The 20,902-nt window shown below is 38.1% G+C and overlaps 1 protein-coding gene and 1 pseudogene across 1 annotated transcript in view; one reads left to right on the top strand and one right to left on the bottom strand.

The window, feature by feature from the left end:
* The window catches only part of LOC129765249 (neogenin), a 371,600-nt gene that overhangs the window by 16,609 nt on the left and 334,089 nt on the right, over window positions 1–20,902 (top strand). The window lies entirely within an intron of this gene.
* LOC129772331 (U4 spliceosomal RNA) lies at window positions 538–614 on the bottom strand (annotated as a pseudogene).

Below are 20,902 nucleotides of genomic sequence, written 5' to 3' on the forward strand. Positions count from 1 at the left end.
CATTTTTTCCAACTTGGTGAAAAACTTCCCTGATATTTCCTGACTTTCCCTGACATTGTTTGAATTCCCTGATATTCCCTGATTTTCAAGGATTTTTAAGGAAGTCGACATCCTGTTCTACTACCAGCTAAAATTGAATTGGGATCAATTGCAATCAAAAGTATAGTGGAGAAAAATCACGTTTCTGAGAAAAATATCTTGATTTTTCGACAGAAATGTAAAAAGTACTACATAGCATTTCTTCGAAAAATGAAGGAACGATCACCTTTGTCGTATCCCGTGACACGATATATATCTTGTATCGATCCAGCAGTTATTGCAAACTATCCTGATGTTGCAAAAAAGCGCATGAATTTCGCTCTTGAACATTTCGTGGAGAAAGATAGAATCAGTGGTATCGTGGCGGACAAAATTTAACAGGAGTTCATTGAATTTTGTAATACTCTGGGTTCGTGCGATATGCTAAAAAACTATGGATGGGTTATACCTATGATATAACCGCAAGGTTGGCGTTGGACTGCCGTTGACTTAGTAATCAATTGTGTTTTTTCAATTAGCAATAATCACACCTCGAAAGTTCCTCATTGGGTACGATATCGCCGCTGCGCAGAGCTATCTTTTGTATGTATTGATTAAATTATTGATTAAACTAGTAAATGAATGAAACAATCTACGAATTCAATTGCGAAGAAATCCCAATGTAGGTCAATTGATGCATTATGGTAGTGGTTATCGCAGCTAATAGTTATCAACATTTTGCCTAATCATCAAACGATATGCGTAAAAATTCAGTGAGCTGGCGACATGAAGGGATATGCAGTCTCGAATAACCGAGCCAAAGCACGCGAGGTATTTATTTATTTGGTAAATCAACAGACACTTTCTGTCCTAATGATATTAATGAAAATTTCTTATCATAACAATGAAATTTCGCCGAACCGCACTTCGTGAAATATGGTAGTCGAAACCCGAAGCTACTATGTTGAACAGTCGCTACAGGCCTTGAACGGCTGAGTTGCATCCATAGCTAGTACGACGGAAAGGTACTCGAAGGAAGACGTAGTTTCGTAGAGTTCGAGATTGAATGTTAAAATTGATTTCTGTCCTAGCCATCAAGACGTCATACATCAGTAAGGCGCGGTTTAGATCTCTCCGTACATGTAGCGTTTATAGACTTATTAGTTGGCATCGGCTCTCGTAACTTGGAAGCTGATGAGGATTGTTCCACGGTAGATGCCGTAAAGCGAACCGAATAAACCGTTTCTGCACGGCTTCAATCCTGTTGACTCCATTCAGGTAGAATGGATTCCAAATCGATGAGCAATATTCCAGCGTAGAGCGAACTAAAGCACTGAATAGAGATTTCAAGCAATAGACATCGGTGAAATCTCGCGTTGCATTTGTACCCGCTTTTGTAGACCGTGTTAGCAAACCGAATACCGGAGTGTAAAAATGCATGGGGGTATAAAATTACTGCCGAGATCTGCAATGCCGATTTTCCCAACTTATTGGTTTCGGAATCTGTGTTGGGAAAACACATTCCGGTTTGCAAAAATACAAGCGAGTACAAAAGTACTCGCAGCTTGCATCTCATTTGCAATGCCAATGCTCAATGGTTTTGAAATCTGTGTTAGGGATACACTCCGATTTGCAGAAATGCAAGCGAGTACAAAAGTACCCACAACTTGCATCTATTTTGCAATGCCGATTTCTGCAGGCTTCATGGTTTTGAAATATGTGTTAGGAATACATTCCGATTTGCAGAAATGCAAGCGAGTACAAATGTACCCGCTGCTTGTATCTACTTTGTATGCCGATTCCCCCAGGCTCCATGGTTTTGAAGTCTGTGTTAGGGAAACATTCCGATTTGCAGAAACACAAGCGAGTACAAAAGTGCCATCTTGGATGCTGGTGGAGTTTTAAATGTTGAAATGACAAATGAGTCTCATGCAATAGCTCTCATGAGCGTCACATTGAAGCTCTCAAGAAGTCCAATCAGGAAGATGCAGTTAAGAAGATAGTAGCGGAACGGAAGCGCAAAGTTGCGCAGGAAGCGAAGGAGTTAGAGGCCAGAAAGGTGCAAATACTTGCGGACAGGGCCCCAAATCTTCGAAGGTGATAAATGAAGACCGACTCTACTCCCAGTCGCTTCGACTAGAACTGCTTCGGCAGTCGCCGCCAACAAAAATGACTTGACTAAAAAATGAATCGACTAGCGCTGACTAGCGAGGATGACTGGTGAACTAGTCCAGTCAGTGACTGACTGCGTGAAGAGCCAAAAGTCATTTACCGACTGACTATGGATAGAGTCAGTCGGTTAGTCAGCCGACTATCCTCAGTTGACTATGACTATGCTGAGCCCTGCTTGCGGATACATTCTCCCTGTATATGCGAGTTGTATTTCATTTAACTTTGTTTTCAATAATTCTGTCCCGTTTTTACAGTTCTATTGTTTGTTTTACTATATTTCTTGTTCTATGACAATCTTCAACATAGAAAAAAATGAGTTCATCTTGTTTTGCAAAATTGTAGAGTGTTTGCATGTATATTAAGAACCAGGAATTTTTGAAAAAATCTACCAGGATAACCGGGAGAAAACCAGGAATTTCAAAACACAAATCAAGTTGCCACCCTGGTCATATAGGGTTGACTGAAATTCGTTACTGTTTAAATGTGCCACATTTATGAACGAGTCCTTCTTTCTTCTACAGATAAAATGCTTTTACTAAATATTTCGGAACAAAACCAAAACAAAAAACTGTTCAAAAACCATCACTACTTCTTCCTGCAATCCACATAGAACTAACTGCAAAAAATCAACTAGAAAAAAAAGAAACCGACCCTCATCATGACCGATAGAGACTGTCCACTCGAAAGTGAGTGCCGCATCAGCACCAACAGCACGGTTTGGAGTGCTTTCTGATTAATTGCAACCGCCAAGTGTTTACCATCAACGCATGCTTATCATCCATCGCCTTCGCTTATGCAAAATTTCAAGATAAATATTAGCTCCGCGCTCATATACTTCTATCGCCCCAATGACGATATGTATTATTATCGAAACATTCGAGCTTAAAATAGATTCTTCGAAAAGCTTTCCGCTAGCCGATAGTGTTTAGATTGACCACAAAGTAGTTGCCACAGACATCGGCTCAAGTGTACTAGTGCCACTCCAGCGGTCCATTTAAGAACAGAGAAGGTCGACGACGACGATCGCTCGGCACTCGAGTGGCACTTGATATGGTTTCAATTTTTCAATCCATCTCAATGAGTCCGGCCCGGGAAGACCGTTCCAGGGCACCCGCAATGCTACCACCAAAAGTGTAACGCAAACGTTTGCTTCCCGCGCAGAAGAAATTCATCGAGTGTTTATTATCATATTTTTTTTCGTTTTTGTTTGATGGATCGATATATTTGGGTCGACGATTCCTATACCGGAATACGCATTTCCGAAATGGTTTAAAACGAGTGCCCTGAAAAATTATCATACCCAAATAAGATTTCGACCACGGCATAAATTTGCATGGGAATCACCGCTGGCGGTACGAGAAATACTCCACCGTTTCACACCAAAGGCAAAAAGTTCCGGCCGCCTGGAATGAGTGACTCTCGATAAATGGCAAAGTTGGGCAAAGTATAGTATCACCTGACGACGAGTAAGCGCGTCAATGATAGGGACCAATTTAGAAAAACTCTCGCCTGCGACAAGAAATCTCACACCGGCAGACGTGTGAAAGTTGAGCTCTTTCTAGCGTCGAAATCAGTTTCAGTCGAAGTCACAATATTGACGGGCTTTGAGAATCCGATACCAACACCAACTTGGGACGGACTCAGATAGCTGGGCATCATGGAAAGCCATCATTCTTGTCCATTCGTGAGATTCCAAGCGGAAATTTTGCCTTCGGAATTGACAGGAGTGCACACATTCCAGATACTTGAGGAAGTTTCGTTCTTTGATCTCGACAGATGCTTCTGTAGCCGCCTATCCTTGCTTTAGATTTTTTAGCGAGAACAAATAGAAGTAAATAATACGTGTCTAATATCAACCATTCCATGCCAACCGATATAGTGATTCTCAGATTTCCGTGAAAAGTGGAAGATTTGTTCTTTAACGGAAAATATTAGACTAATTATATTTTTTTCTTATTGTGCTGCTCATTTCCATTTCAGGTAGGCTGACCAAACGTACCGTGTACGGGACAGTACTGTTTTTTCGACTATTTTTGATTGTCCCGTCTTTTTATCAATTTTCACCATGAAAAAAAAATTCCATTTTATTACAATACGAAAATCTGATCTGTACAAAATGTGTACTGTTGATGGAAAAACATTACCATCGGCTTAATTTTTGAAAAAATGCAGTTTTATTTAAGCTATGCCACCAACGCCAGTATGTATGTATGTATGTATGTATGAGAGAATCTGTTTCCAATTATTTTCTCCAACATGCCGCCGTTGAGCGAAGCATGAGGAAGCATCAGGAAGAAGAATCCACATACTTTTCCGACTTTGTAGCATGCAGGTTAACATAGTTGAGAACCCGATTGTAATAATTTTGGACAGCACCGACTTTTTCGAATTCAAAATGCAATTGAAACCATCCGTGTTAAATAAGATAATGCCGTCCAAAGTTATCCGATGTAAAACAGATACAGTTTACGCGAGGTTATTTTGAGTTTTGTTACAAGATGCGTTCCGATGGAGCATTTAGAAGAGTGCAGCTGTTTACCAAATCCGACATTTACCCTTCAATCTATCAATTTATCCGAAAGAGGAATTGAGCAGGCGAGAAAAGTAAACATCATCAAGAAGCTTTGTCACTTGATGCCTGAAGAAAAAAGACACTACATATTAGGGAATCCTTCTAATCAACAATTAAATTGTTGAGTTTGAACTATTTAGTTCTAATCTTTATGTGCGTATATGTGAGAACAGCAATACACTTCAATCTAGGATAAATTTTTCGGTTTTATGAATTTAAAGTACATGATTTGTAGTTCTAAAACGAAATTGCTATTATAAAAGCAACATTGCATGGGGATGGACTGTTTTTGATTAAAATATTTAGCATGACGAGCTTTTCGGAAAGTGTTTTTTACAAGAAAGAAGGCATGTGACTTTTATTATGAGAAACGTTTATTACGGAAGATGTTGTTATGTGAAATTTGCTGTCCATGCTCGTTCATCCTATGCTATCAGAACATATAAAAAAATCACATCGCATCACAATCAAATTACGTCACATCATAGGGGAAATGGCGCTTGCGCCAAACCATTTTCAAACTTTTACGGGGTCATTTTTTCACATTTCTGTAAAAATTCACAGTTGCTTGAAAGGATATGGTATTCTTTATCGATCTATAACAAAAAACGTAAAATGTCAATTTTGGCGCTTGCGTCACTTTGCGAGATTACGGCAGTAGAGGGGGCTATATTTTTTTCTTGAAAGCTGAAAGCTTTTTTTTACATAACATATCCAAAAATCAGAGATGTATTTTTTTCGTTTTAAGTTATGACTTTTTAAAGTTAACCGATGGTTATAATTTTTTTTTCTATTTTCTCCCCTTTTTCCAAAAAAAATTTTTTTTTCAAAGATCCGTAATATTTGAACTACTGCACCGATTCAGATGATCGACCTATCAAATTAAAGCCAATTGGATTTTGTCATACATATCCTATCCTGAAATCAGACATATGAATTGTTTTGTTCTTGAGTTATAATTTTTCTAAATTAACCTGTTTTCAGTCTTCGTTCAATAAAGGGTGTGTCACATCAAATTGCATCACGGAAAAAACGCTGTAGAAATTTAATTTTTAGGAATTATATCTTCAGCTTTCGCTTACAATCAGATAAGAGTGTATAGATCACGTTGGCCATGCTGTCAATTTTTCGTAAATTTGGAAAAATGTCGTCGAACGAAAAAGAGCGTCGTGAATTAATCCTGCGCACTCATTTCGAGAATCCGGAGTTGTCACATCGGGACATCGGTAAGATGCTGGGAATCGTCCAAGGTGAAGAACGGCAAAAATGGATGCTCCGTCAGTGAAAAAGATCACAAGCGCGTAGTTAAGCAGTTTAGACGTGATCCGAGAAGTTCGGTCCGGGATGTCGCCAATAAGTTGAATTTGTCAAGTTCATTCGTCCAGCGGACCAAGCAGCGGGAGGGCCTGCGTACATACAAGGTTCAGAAGGCTCCTAACCGCGACGAAAGGCAAAACATGGTGGGGAAGACGCGAGCCCGGAAGCTGTACACCGAAATGCTGACGAAGCCGCATTGCCTGGTAATGGACGACGAAACCTACGTCAAAGCGGACTTTCGTCAGCTGCCGGGCCTGTTGTTCTTCTCCGCAGAGGACAAATTCAGCGTTCCGGAGGAGATTCGCAAGCAGAAACTATCCAAGTTTACCAAAAAGTACATGGTGTGGCAAGCGATCTGCTCTTGCGGAAAGCGGAGCGCCCCCTTCGTGATGACCGGCACGGTAAACAGGCAGGTTTACCTTAAGGAGTGCCTACAGAAGCGCTTACTACCACTATTGAAGCAGCACGAGGGCCCGACCATCTTCTGGCCGGATCTCGCTTCGTGCCACTATTCAAAGGACGTGTTGGAGTGGTACGAAGCCAACGGGGTCACCTTCGTGCCAAAGGAAATGAACCCGCCCAACGCGCCGGAGCTTCGCCCAATAGAGAAATATTGGGCGATTATGAAGCAGGCCCTCCGGAAGAACCCAAAAGTTGTCAAATCGGAGGCGGACTCCAAGAGAAAATGGATTTCTGTTCAAAAAAAACTACAATCTGACGTTGTACAGAACCTTATGGACGGGGTAAAGAGGAAGGTGCGAGCATACGGGCTTGGGTTGTTGTTTAATAGTTTTTATTTTACTGTCTAAAATTTTCAAAAGGATCGGTCTACTGGGCGAATTTCTACAGCGTTTTTTCCGTGATGCAATTTGATGTGACACACCATTTATTCCTATGCGACTAGACTAGATCTATGCGACTAGAATCCAATCTGAATCGGTATAGTAGTTCAAAAGCTATAATTTTTTTAAAAAAGTATGTTTTGGAAAAAAGGACAAAAACTGTTTTTTCGAACAATCGATTACCTTTAAAAAATCAGAACATAAAAACAAAAAAAAACACATCTCAGATTTTTTGATATGTTATGTAAAAATCCTCAGCTTCCAAGAAAAAATATAAAAAAATATAGCGCCCTCTAGTTCAAAGTCATGTAAACAACAAACAGGTAGAAAATACAATACAATTAATAATTACGAAAACTAAATCCTATTTTAGTGCAATATTTTTTCAAAAATCTACTAGTTGGCTTTAATTTGATATGTCGATCATCTGAATGTGCTCCCGTGGCCGAGTGGTTAGCGTCAAAACCTAACATGCCGGGGGTTCGGGTTCGATTCCCGTTCTGGTCGGGGAAATTTTTCTTCAAAGAAATTTCCTCTGACTTGCACTGTGGTCACGCGTATTCTAGAGCTTGCCACTCAGAATACATTCAAGGCGTGTTATTTGGCATAGAAATCTCAACTAAGTACTAATGAAAATGACGCAAGTAATACTACGTTGAGACGGCGGAGTTCCTCTAGGAACGTTAGTGCCATATAAGAAGAAGAAGAAGATCATCTGAATCGGTCCAGTAGTTCAGAAGTTATGAATTTTTGAAAAAAGTCATTTTTGAAAAATGGGAAAAAGTTGATTTTTCGAACCACCCCGAAATGAGCACCCTAATAAAAAAATATAAAAATACTTGTCTAATGTTTTGCCATAAAGAACGAATCTACCATTTTCACGAAAATCTGAGAACCATTATATCGGTTTGGTGTGGAATGGCTGATATGTGTTTACGTTAAAATGTGTACTGGAATTATCATTAATTATCGTATCCTGTATAGATGAACCCAATCTGCAACATACTATCGGAGCTGTCGATCCAAAAAACGAGCGTCAGTTGCAGGAAAGGATGCATTTTGCAGTTACGGCTTCAACCGTAAAATGTTGCGCAAACTAAATTTAAAATTAATTAAACTGGGTCATGAAGAATGCGAAAGAACAGCATATTTATGAAAATCAAGTAACACACACTTCCAATTTTTACCATATCAAACAAGGAGAAGAGTCTGCTACAAACCAGTCTACACGTAATATTTGTTCTAGCCATATTTCACGAGTAATTTCGGGAAGAGAGAAATACGATAGAGATTTGTTGAATGTGACGATCAATGGATCGATTCTCACGGTAGATCTCCAAAGGGTTATTTCAAACTGAATTCACCATGTCAATTGTAACTTATTGGATTTTGGATATCCAATGGTAGAATCCTTTAACAAAACAAAAAACAGGAAATGGGTTATATCTATGGTATTACCGGTTGACGTAGGACTATCGTTGGTTTAGTGATATTTTGTTTGAAGATGCATTCTGAATCAATTCTCAATGAATGGATGAACGATTATTTGGGGGAATTCGAAAACGAGAGCGTTACGTTGGAGGTACAAAGTTTCCAATTTCAATACCTTTTTCGACTGAACGAAGTGACATGATTATCACTTCATTTGAAAGATAAAATGTTTACGAGTTATATGCCTTGGAAGCAAAATATTAGTGGAGTCGAATGAATCGTAGAAGTTGTAATTTCATCTAAGGCATGGTTAATATGCAAGTGATACAAGATTGTCGTTTGCTTTGCGCACAACGTCGCACAGTGGTCCATCAGAAATTCTAGGTGGCATAAAATAAACAACAATGCCTAACCGAACGAATGGTCTAGTTTTGTTCTATAACCTTCAAGTCTTGTATCACATATGGCAACAGTGTCCGTGACGATTTTCGTTGCGATAACGACGTGGCAACGTAGTGTTTGATGCAGTGAACCAGTGTAGCAATAAACACGCATGTTTTTCAAATCTTGGATAGAGAATATTATGCTGATTTCGAATTTGTATTCCGTTTTTAGTTTAAAAAATTTTGAAGCTGTGAAATGAGTGTTTGAAAGTAAGTACATTTTCTATATTGAATTTATACAAAAGTAGACCTACAAAAAATTCTCCAAATATCTCCAAAGTTTTTTATAACAAAATGTCTTCCTTAGGGTTCCCTCTAAACTCTCCCTTTATGATTTCTGGCTACTTTTGACCACTTTGCGAAAAAATGCCATAAATATTTTGATACTCCACACATGTTTTTGTTGTTTTTTCTAATTTTTTTCGATGAGCAATTCCAATTGAAATCGGCATAAAATTCAGATTTTAAAAACATTAATTTTTGATTCGAATGAAAGTTTGTATTCCGTTTGGGGTGGAGGAAATATAAGTTTTCCACAACAATTGGGATTTTTTTTACACAAGTGTAACTTTTGAAAAGAGTGTATCGATTTTAGTAAGAGTGATCTTCGATAATGTTTATCACAAAAACTATGACTCCACCACCTCAGAATATTATCGTAGGATGTTATGCTTCTAATTCAAATTGTCATTCCATCGGCTCCAAAAACTATTTGTCTTAAGACTTGAACATTTTCGTAAATTTCTTGAAATTTGAAATGGTTCCTATGACCAGATGGGTCAATCCTAGGACTATCCTCCACGTATCCTCCGCGTGAAGAGCGACTCCAGTGTAAATAATAATGAAAGGCCAAATGTGTTGGTAAGCGCAAAACCCGAGAAAGAAATCGTCCGATTTGAGCTGTCTTAGTATTGTTGTATTCGCCCCCGTGCGTAGATTAATGTTATGTTATGGTTCAAATTTTGAAATCTTTGAAAAGCTTCGAGAGAAAGTAATTCCCAAAAATAATTCCCATATGTTTTACAATGACATCGTTGTTAGGCCAGTTGGATTTCGCGTTTGCGGAATAAGCCAGCCTTCGTGTTCCATTGGTGTGAAGCGAAAGGCAAATTCGAAGATCAATCAATCGTGAGTTCGGCGATTGAACCCGCTTAGTAAGAAAACGTGAATGCTCGAAAGAATTCCTATCAAAAAATCAATTTTTGGAGACGAAGTTCGCCGGTTCAGTTGGTAATAAGAATAAAATATGAAATGAAGAATATTTGAAAGGAACTGTTTTGATAAGGAGCCAACAGAGTGTTGCATTAACGTTGCAATTTCCCGCTGCTGTTCGACGGAGAGCAAATCATTTCATACTCTGCATTGTTATACAATAATGGATACTCCCTTACCGGATGCAAACAAACAATCTTCCGCAGGCCAGAGGGCTCTAATTTACATAAATGTTTAGCAGCAGAACAACAGCAAATACATAAAGTAAGCAAGCCTGTGGTGATACCCACCTAACATACTTGCACTCCAGATCGACAGCGATCGATAACCTCTCTCAAAGTAAACATAACTTTTCTCTTTCTACAATCTCAGTTTTTAGCTATCGAAGGCTGATTTCCCATTAGCATTTCCAATTCCGAATATTATTACTATTATATCTGCCAAACGGGGAGCAGCAGCATATTCGGATCACTGCGTGACCACGGCCTCACTATCAAAACCCACCGCCCTGACTTGTCTGGTGGAGAGATTGGTCTGCCGCGTTTGGACAGATCCTACCCTGTCGATAGCAGCGTTGTCGAGGCTAGGAACGAACGGCGGTCGAACAGAGTACATAGACACACAGCATACCGACCACCGCACCGCAGCCTAGTGTCAGTTTGTTTTACAAAGAGGCGAACATGGAAATCACTTTTCGATACAAGAGTTCCACTCTCCTATAAAAGCAATCCGAGAAAGACCTCCAGCCTAATAACTGTACCTCGTCCATCCGCCCTTCCCTCTTTTGCCGACAAACCTTCGCGAAACAAGCTTGTGCTGCTACACAGACAGAGCGGGGAGGCGGCAGGCAAGTCCGATAGATGGCGGCCCCCACAATGGAGGAGGGTAGGATTAAAATCTCGAACCCTTTTCCGATTGTCCCCTTTGATCCCACCCGCAGCCAGCGCGAGCATGTTTTTCGCACCAGCATTTGCCTCGTCTTCCTCCTCCGCTTGTACCCGCCATCGTCGCCAGAGATAGAAATAATCGACAACAAAGCACAAATTGTTTTCCGCGGAAGATACGAATCGTGAATTCGTTAACAGTGAAAGAGAAATTCAAATCGTTTCCATTTTTTCCTCCCATCCGCTGGACCAACATATCGTAGCGCAGCGCGCGGGGTGAATGAGAAGCGGAGATGGGGGGGGGGGAAGGGGGATTATGGTCCCTTTGGGCCGTCTGTTGAGTTGTTGTTGATTTGTGACTGCTGCTACTCCTTGAGCCCTCGTCATATTACAGCTCACAGCGAGTAAGCTTTCCCAATCTAAGCAACTTAATCGGAACAGAATTGTTTCTACGGTTTCGTTCGCTGTGCAGAAACTGCTGTCAGTTTTCCGTTGGACGACGGTCGAAAATTTTCCTCCCTAGCAAAAATGGTGGAAACCTTTTTGGCGCTGATTTGAAATTGGCTGAGATATTCATCGTTGTATCTGGGCGAAAGCCGGACTCATCATCGTCAGGTTGGTTGGTTGGGTTAGTAAACAGGTAGAATATTAGATTTTTTTCCCGCCAATCAACGATAGGGAAAATTAAATTATCCGATGAAATCACGGCGGTGGTGTATAGGCGAGGAAGGTTGGGATGCTGAAGCTGTCGCAAGGAATTGTCCATCCAAGCGTAAAGATAATCAGCGGAGGGAGAGCGTAGGAATTTAAGCTCAGCAGATAATCAGTAATCGATAGCGTGGGGCTGATTAGTGGGTTCGTTGAGGCGTGCATTATTGTGTTTGAAGATTGCGTTTCAGTACATTGCGTATATGTTGCACGTGTTGTAATATTCTCATGCATGAGTTCGAGCAATTTATTATTAGTTTCATATTCGTAAATAACCATATTGGATGTGAGAATGTAACTCTGCTATTATCTGTGAATATAAAACGAATTTGCTTGGGTAAATAATTTATGTGTGCTTCATCAGTTTTCCGATATGTGTGTTCTATGAAATTTTCTTGATTTAAAAAAAGGATTCCAAATGCTTTGAAACAATCCAATTGATATTACTTTCGTAAGAATAACTTTTTTTTTGAATGATATGATAAGTCCGTCCTCCCGTCCTTAAAAATATGTTTTCACATTATTCGCAATTTGCGTTTTGGTGTTGTCAAGTTGAAAGATTAGTTTGCTACCAGCATTGTGCTCCCGTGGTCGAGTGTTTAGCGTCACACCGTGGGTTTGAGCTCGATTCACGTTCTGGTCGGAGGGATTTTTCGTCAATGAAATTTCCTACGACTGGCACTGTGGTCACGCGTATTCTAGAGCTTGCCACTCAGAACGCATTCAAGGCGTGTTATTTGGCATAGAAATCTTAATTAAGTAGTAATAAAAATGACGCAAGTAATACTACGTTGAGACGGCGAAGCTCTTCTAGGAACGTTAGTGCCTTTTGAGAAGAAGAAGCATACTCATCAATTTCAGTCGTTTTTTTAACTTTTCATTAACCTGGCTTCGTATGAGATTTTTTGCGTTCCGAATTCTCATATGTATTTATCTTTTAATCATTATTCATTACTCGCTGTGAAACATTTGGTTCTTTGTATTCGGAACAGCATTTCACAAATAGTTTTTGACGTGGGACTACGTCTAACCGGAGTATATGGGGGGTGAAATGAAAACCGAAACACAGAACATGCAGGAAAAAATGAAAGATTCCGAATGCTTATAACTCGAACATTTCTTACTGGATCGGAAAAATGTTTGCATCAATTGACAGTGAATATATCTACGCTTCTATCGCAATTAATAAAATGTTATTTTTCATTAGATAAACAATTGAATAACTGGCCCGATTGGCCCGATTTTCGGTTACCCCAACACAGCCATCAAAACCAAGCAGCCTTGGGGAAATCAGCATTGCAAATACATGAAAGTATGGGGACTTTTGTTCTCACCGAGATATGTTCCCTAACACAGACTTCAAAATCAAGAAGCGTTAGAGAAATCGGCATTGCAAATACATGAAGGTCGGGGGTATTTTTGTTCCGACTGAAATGTGTTTCCTTAACACAGACTTCAAATCCATGGAGCGTAGGCAAGTTGGCATTGCAAATTCATGCAGGTTGGGGGTATTTTTGTTCCGACTGAAATGTGTTTCCCTAACACAGACTGCAAATCCATGGAGCGTAAGGAAATTTGCAATGCAAATTCATGCAAGTCGGGCCATTTTTGTTCCGATTGAAATGTGTTTCCCCAACACAGACTTCGAAACCAAGGTGTCTGAGGAAATAGGCATTGCAAATTCATGCAAAATCGGCAGAATTTTTGTTCCGACTGAATTTCACAATCTTTTCACTCACAAGGCAAATATATTGAATTCAATTGAATTCGGAAATTGTTTCATTCAAACAAAAATTTAATTAATACAAACAAATGATTGCTAAGCTAAGGTAGTCCCACGCCAACCTTGCGGTTATATCATAGGTATAACCCACCCATTTTTTAAATTCGTTGTCTCGCAGCACGTTGTTGAGATACTTTTCATGCAATAAACAACATGATTTAATTTTTAGAAAAAAATGTGGCTCAGAAACGATAATACAGATCTTGCTGAATTTTTGATATACAGGTCGGATTCGATTATCCAGAGTATAGATTTTTTTTTTCACTCCGGATAATCGAGTCAAAACGTTTTTTTTTCTCTTTATTTGTGTTTTTGCATGTCTTTTTCGTTTTTTGAATATAAAAGAAGAATTTGATTTTTGATTCATCTCCTTAAAGTCAGAAAACACCTTTCTCACATGAAAAAATATTATTTAACCAGATTCTCTCAGGAGGTGATAGACGACCATATTTTAAACTAGATTGTTTCTATCAATTAGAATGAAGTTCTTCAACCGCTCCACAATTTGTTCTTAGACGCACAACTTCAATCTTTCTTAATTTGGCTGCAATATCGATATAAACAATTCCTGGTGAAAATTCTAGCAAAATGTTCAAAAATCACGATTTTTACCCCACTGTACATGTAATAGCCACTTAAACTTCACCTTAACGTTGAAAAATTACATTTCTTCATGAAATAAGCCATATTTGAAAATATTTGAATTTTGAAAATTTGAATATTTTTTTCCAAACTGGATATAATCGAGTCCAAAATTGTATAAAATCGAATCACATATAATCGAGTGCAACCTGTACTGTATTCTATTAGTCAAATCATTTCATTTGATATCAATATTGAGGGGATTGCAAAAAATATATAGTCGACCATTTTGTGGCGGCGACCTTTTCGAATTTATGTTGTTCATAGTGTAGTGTAATCTCCAAATCAAGCCATTCAGCCATTTTTTTTGCGGCGGCCAATTGAATTTTTCAATATCATAGAATACGCAGTTTTATAATGACAGTAGAATTAAATGTATGTTCCAAATTTCAGATCAATCATTCAACAGGAACGGGGCAATTTTCTATTAATGTTGGACAACCCAACAAACATTCAAACATACATAGAAACAGGTCAAGCTGAATGAAACCATTCGAAAAGTAATTAGTTGTTTGGGGACTGCGGCCATCTTGAAATTGGATTTTTCATTATTTGCTATGTTCTACTAGTCGAGAACTTTCTTTTGATACATTTTTGGGCATTTTTCATAAATTAGTGTGTTCTACTAGTCAAGCCTTTTCATTTGATACCCATATTGATGGGTTTTCTGAGAAAATAGGTAATCCGCCATTCTGTAGTGGCCGCCATCTTAGATTTGCATTTTTCATAAATAACTGTATTCTACTAGTCAAGCCCTTTCATTTGATACCCATATTGATGGGGTTGTGAAAAAAATATATATGACGCCATCTTGCGGTGGCGTCCATTTTGGATTTGCATTTTTAATAAATAACTGTGTTCTACTAGTCAAGCCCTTTTATTTGATACCCATATTGATGGGGTTCTGATAAAATATGAAATCCGCCATTTTGTAGTGGCCGCCATCTTGGATTTGCATTTTTCATAAATAACTGTGTTCTACTAGTCAAGCCCTTTCATTTGATACCCATATTAGCTTTTCAATATAGAATTATTATACAAATTATTCAAAATTTCCGAAAATCAAAAATAAAATACATACTCCGGATTATCGAGTCTAAAATTCCGGATAATCGAATAATCGAGTCCGATCTGTATTATGTAAAAATCAAGCTCAAAGTTTTTCAAAAATCATATGAAGATCAACGCCTCAAAAACTATGAATTTCAAATGCTTTCGGCTAGAAGTAGACAAAGTAGATATTTGATATTATTTTTTCTAATTTGATATTAATATTTTACATGCGTATTCATTTGCGAAAAAAATATTGCAGATGAATTGTTGACGTGGGACTGTGGAATTATTTTCTTCTTATGACTTCGAATATTATTTTGAAATACACTGGATCTGTGATTTTCTATAAATTATACGACTCTTTGGTAGAAAACTTGGAAAGCCACCCCACTTGCTTGGTTTGTAGAAGTAGCTAAAGATGCGATGATTCAGTCTTGTTCTCGCGTGAACAATAAACGAGCTGATCATATGTCTGCGCTGATAATGCATCGTAAACGTTTTCCTTCCTTTTCCAGAAGGTAAACATTTGGAAACCAGTAAAACAGTAAAAAGCTAATTTGAAAACGACATTCCAATTTTCCAACTTTCCGAATGGTTTTCATATTATTTTTGGCATATAAACTTGACGCAGACTGAGACACATTAATCCTGATACTGACTGTTCGAATCCGTTGTTCCGTTCTTGAGTTAAATCGTGAGAAACGGACACCAAAGCATTTTTATTTATATACATATGCAAAATTTGCCGAAAAAATGACTTTCCAATTTTCCAACTTTCCGAATGGTTTTCATTTTTTTTAGCATATAAACCGCTGGGCTCAACCCGTTCGGTATGTGAATCATCAAATTTTTTTCGCCTCAAATTATGAATAAAACAAGTATTTATTAACTTGAACAGGTTTTTTATTTAAATATATAAAGCAGGCGAACGAAAAAACTTTATAAAACTTATTACAATTAGTCCTACTCATTAAATATAGTCCAGTTTCATGATTCATGATATAATATCTAGTAGATTTTTTCTTAGATATTTCGCTGGAGAAAAAAAATATTTTAAAAATTGAAATTCATTTTTCTTAAAAACGTATTTTTTAAAAATTCTCAAAAAAATATATGAATAGCTTTTACAATTCCCAACAAGTCGTCCATTAATCAGAAGATGGGCGCTCTTACAGGGAGAAAGGAAAAACAACTTTTTCATGTTTGCATTCAGCTAATCCCAATTTTGTTTAAATTAAAGATAGCGATACAAAGTTTTAGATCTTAATAAAATATGAACTTTCGTCGAAGATGTCAACTTTCTATCTTTTATAGTTTCTGGAATACATGGCATTGTTGTATGAAGCCTCCGGAAACGATTATGTTTTACTCGTATCATTTTTGTGTGTAAATCCTTGCGTTTGACATGTTTCTAAAAAAGAAAAAGTTTTTAGAACATGTAAATTGCGATAATTTATACATAGAATGTTTCGAGTTAAACATCAATAGTAATTTATCAAAGAAAACATGAAAAAGTTGTTGTCAGAAATACTTTCTCCTTGTAAAGGTGCCCATCTTCCGATGTATGGGTGACCCTTTTGAAAATTGTAAGGGCTATTTATATCTTTTTTTTCAGAATTTTAAAAACACGTGTTTTCGAGAAAAATGAATTTAATTTTTCAAAATATTTTTTTTCAATGAAATATTTGTTTTATATTTGTTTGATATTATTTTATGAAAACCAAAATGATTTCCTACATTTCATCCTTTAACTAACATTTTGTAGATCTTATAGTTTTTGAATTAAGATTTTTCAAATTTTCAAAAAAATTATCACAGGCAAACTATCGGACCTACAAAATTTTAATCAAAGAATGAAATGTAGGGAGTTATTGATGTCTTCATTAAAAAATATCCAACAGATTCGCTGCTAGGAATAGTTTGTTGGTGGAAGTTATCGTGAAAATGGTTTCTGGTTTCGTTGTGTTAATGGTGTTGTAATGAAAAAAAAGGTTCAAATTCAGTTTATCAGTTTTGTGGTTATTTTACTGGATTATGGCGTTGTTTTTTTTTTCAACTCTCTCGTGTACTGTGGTTATGTGTGTATGCGTGGTAGCTTGCTTTTTAGAGCATGTTTTTTACAGCAGTGATATTAAGGATGGAATCCACTAACCACTAATTCTGCCAGCAACTGTATCGAGAAACATCAACATCCCAGCTAAGTACTATTAACAATTTGTTATTTTTATAACCGATCCGAAATGCAATGCAATCAATGCTTCAAGTCTCTCGGTGTTGTGTGCGAGAGAGAGAGAAAGTGTCAGTCAGTAGAAGACTGCGGTGATGGCGGGTGCGGCTGCGTGTGAGAGTGTGGCATTACGAGTGCGCGATCGTGGAGGATGACCAGCAAACATGTGATTGTATTGGTGCGGTTGTCTTGCTTCCCAGAACGGACTCGTTTGCTTCGGAAGACCAAGGTAGTTTGATTCTTTTCGTCGGTTGACGTACAGTCGAGTTTTTGTGAGAGGATTGGATCGGAGAGCATATTTTGATTGTGCGATAGCTGACGGATGGAGGCAGGCTGTTTTGTTTGTTCGAGGCAGACGATTTCGGTCACGGCAAGGCGGAGCGGACGGTGTAGCCACGCCGTTGCAGTTCTATGTCGTTGTTTACTTCTCGCAGTTGCGTGAGATTTGTGCAGCCGCATTTTCGCGCGAAGTTGCATTCAATCTAAACGACATTCTAGAGTTTTAGAAGATCCAATAGTTTTAGAGGTTTTTATATATCTAATATTGTCTTCGTGGTAAAGAGCGCATTGACGTCAACGTAACATCGATTTTCTTTTCTTTTAAATCTAGCTAGACGTTGACTTTGATGTGTATGTACAAGCGGCCATAAGATTTCCATGCAATAATATTCAATGTAGTGTGCGTTTCGACCATGAGAATGTTACGGAGGTCGAGAGAAAAGTTTGAATTAACTTACATTTGTCTCTTTTGCTCACCCATGTTTTTTTCTTGGGATTAGTAGTTCACCTTGAATGTCAGTGAGTTCTTCTTGTATGTATCTCCTTTTCGGTTTTTTTTTGAATAGAGGATTGACGTTGCTTTTCCTTCAATTATGTTACTACAAGAACAATGATTTCGTTAATAATTGCTCGACTGATTACTCGAGAAATTGTTAGTTTTTATTACAAATCCAAATCGCAGGTATCAAGTTTTCCTTTTCGAGGTTCAAATATAAATTGCAAGACTAGGTTCAAGATGCTAGAGTCCCAATTCGGAAAACTTCCGTGATTTCCGTGTATTACAATGGAAGAGCATGACGTACGACTAGGCACAAGTATTAAGTCCGATCCGAGTCTGATAAGACCTTATCAGGTGACCCTTCAATATATTCAATCTTCAAATGCATTTGATTTTCGAGTTTTTGCTCCGTTGAACAGAGGAGACTTTTCAGGTTACCGTTCAGCTGCTACGAAATGCATTTGATGTTCGAGTTTTCGTTTCAACGAGTAATTGGGTCCACGCTTACAAAATTAATTCACTTACCAGAGTTATGATCCTTTTGCAGAGACCTTTTCAGGTCACCCTTAATTATCTTCACGGCTACGAAATGCATTTGGTTTTCAAGTTTTCGTTTCGTCAAGTGATCTCTAGTTTGCGTTAGCATAATCACATCACTTACCACAGTGAATCCTGATTATTACCCCTTCCCACTAACAAACTATCCCTTCCATGATAAACGCTAGGGAACCACGCTATAGAGGCGACCCTTCTGGCCTTCGGGCGGCGAATATCATACTAACATTCCTACCCTTCCCCTGGTGACTGTAAGGACGTGGCCGGCGTCGTTATTGATCATTGAAAGCTCGAATCACCGAAAATTGCACAACGAGAATGATTTGCTAGTCCCAAGCGTCATTCTGTGTGTTCTTTGTGCAATTTGGTTGGTTCAGGTCAATCACGGAGAGCAACTACGAATTGTACAGTCTACCCAAGCTTAAGCTCTTCATTAAAAAATATCCAACAATTTTTTGAGAAAAAAAATCATTGAGAGATAAATATATTGAAAACTAAAATCCATTTCCCTCGAAAAAATAATTTTTTTAAATTCTGGAAAAAATAGATTCATATGATATAAAATTATATAATTTACCACAAGTCACCCCAAGTCACCCCACAAATCGGAAGATGGGCACTTTTACAGGGAAAAAGTTTCTCGAGCAACAACTTTTTAATGATTTTTAATTAATTCTGAAAAATTACTATTAATGTTTAAATTGTAACATTTTTATGTATAAATTATCGCGATTTACATGCTCTGCTAACTTGATTTCTATCTACAAACAATTCAAGAACATGCCAAAGGCGAGAATTTACACACCAAACTGTTACGAGTGAAATATTATTTTTTCAGGAGTCTTCATACAAAAATGCCTTATATTCCAGAAACTATAGAAGATAGAAAGTGAATCGCCCTTAAGAATAAATGTTGAATTTGATTCCTTTTCATAGCATTTTCACTCAATTCTTCGACCCATCATATGAAACCATGTTTACTTCGATTATTGGAAACGTGCTCGGTGGAACGCAATTGATCTTGTTATGTATCAATGTGTAATGCTCCTGACAAAACGGCCCGTGATTTTTCCATTCTCGGTACATATCTCAGAACGCACGAGCGGTCACCGTATCTCGTTTACTGTTGTGGACTATTAAGGCGAGTGCGCGCTGAACAAAACTGTAATCAACAATGAACAAATAATAAACTGATATTTTATGATGAAACAAAGGCCGCCAATCCTTGGCGTCCACCCGAACCCAACCAATTCAAGCAGCTGGGCAGACGGTTGGGTAGCTCTGCACAACATCGCGCCTCTCGATTATGATGTTGTTATTGTCAACAGTCTTTGTTAATAGATATTCAATTCCTCTGTAATTAGCTCGCTAATTTACATATTTATCCGGGATTATCGTCGTTCCACCCATCGATAGTGGTGCCTTCGCTAATACCACACCCCCTGCCGCCATCGAATCCGACAGTGTTCGTTAAAGACATCATCAAATGGCTTTGCTTCGGTGTACAACCAGAGATGCTAGATTTTTTGCTTTGTGTGTGAACTTGATCTTTTTTGAATTTACGGATTTTTAGGCAATTCTACGAATATTACTTTTTTGCAATACATTGAATAAAGTCACATTTCGCTTATTAAGCAAACAACTTAATACTTTTGCATTTTGTGTTTGGCTCCAAATACAAATATTTTTTGATCGATAAAAAGTACGTGCGATGAATACTAGAATAAAAGTCGGTCCAATCTGTTTTACAGGTTTTTCTTCGCAGGATACCATAATCCATAATTTTCGGATTTTTGTTTCGTCGAGGGGTCGATAGTTAGTGTTCACAGAATCACATCACTTACCGCAGTGAATCCAGATTTTTAACCTATCCCAATAACAAATATCCCTTCCATGATAAAGGCTAGGGAACCACGCTATAGAGGCGACCCTTCTGGCCTTCGGGCGGCGAATATCATACTAACATTCCTTCCCTTCCCCTGGTGACTGTAAGGACGTGGCCGGCTTCGTTATTGGCCATTTTAAGCTCGAATCACCGAAAATTGCACAACGAGAATGATTTGCTAGTCCCAAGCGTCATTCTGTGTGTTCTTTGTGCAATTTGGTTAGTTCAGGTCAATCATTTTTTGATAATTGTTGTGAAACCAAGTCCGTTTAGCACAAACGTTTTATTGATGTGCTTTTAGCTACAAATTTCAATTCATTAGCTTACAAAAATTCTTCAGATTATCATTAAACTCACAATCTTGGTGATCACTACCAGAA

The sequence above is a fragment of the Toxorhynchites rutilus genome, chromosome 2, assembly GCF_029784135.1.
Source record: "Toxorhynchites rutilus septentrionalis strain SRP chromosome 2, ASM2978413v1, whole genome shotgun sequence".
NCBI lineage: Eukaryota > Metazoa > Arthropoda > Insecta > Diptera > Culicidae > Toxorhynchites > Toxorhynchites rutilus.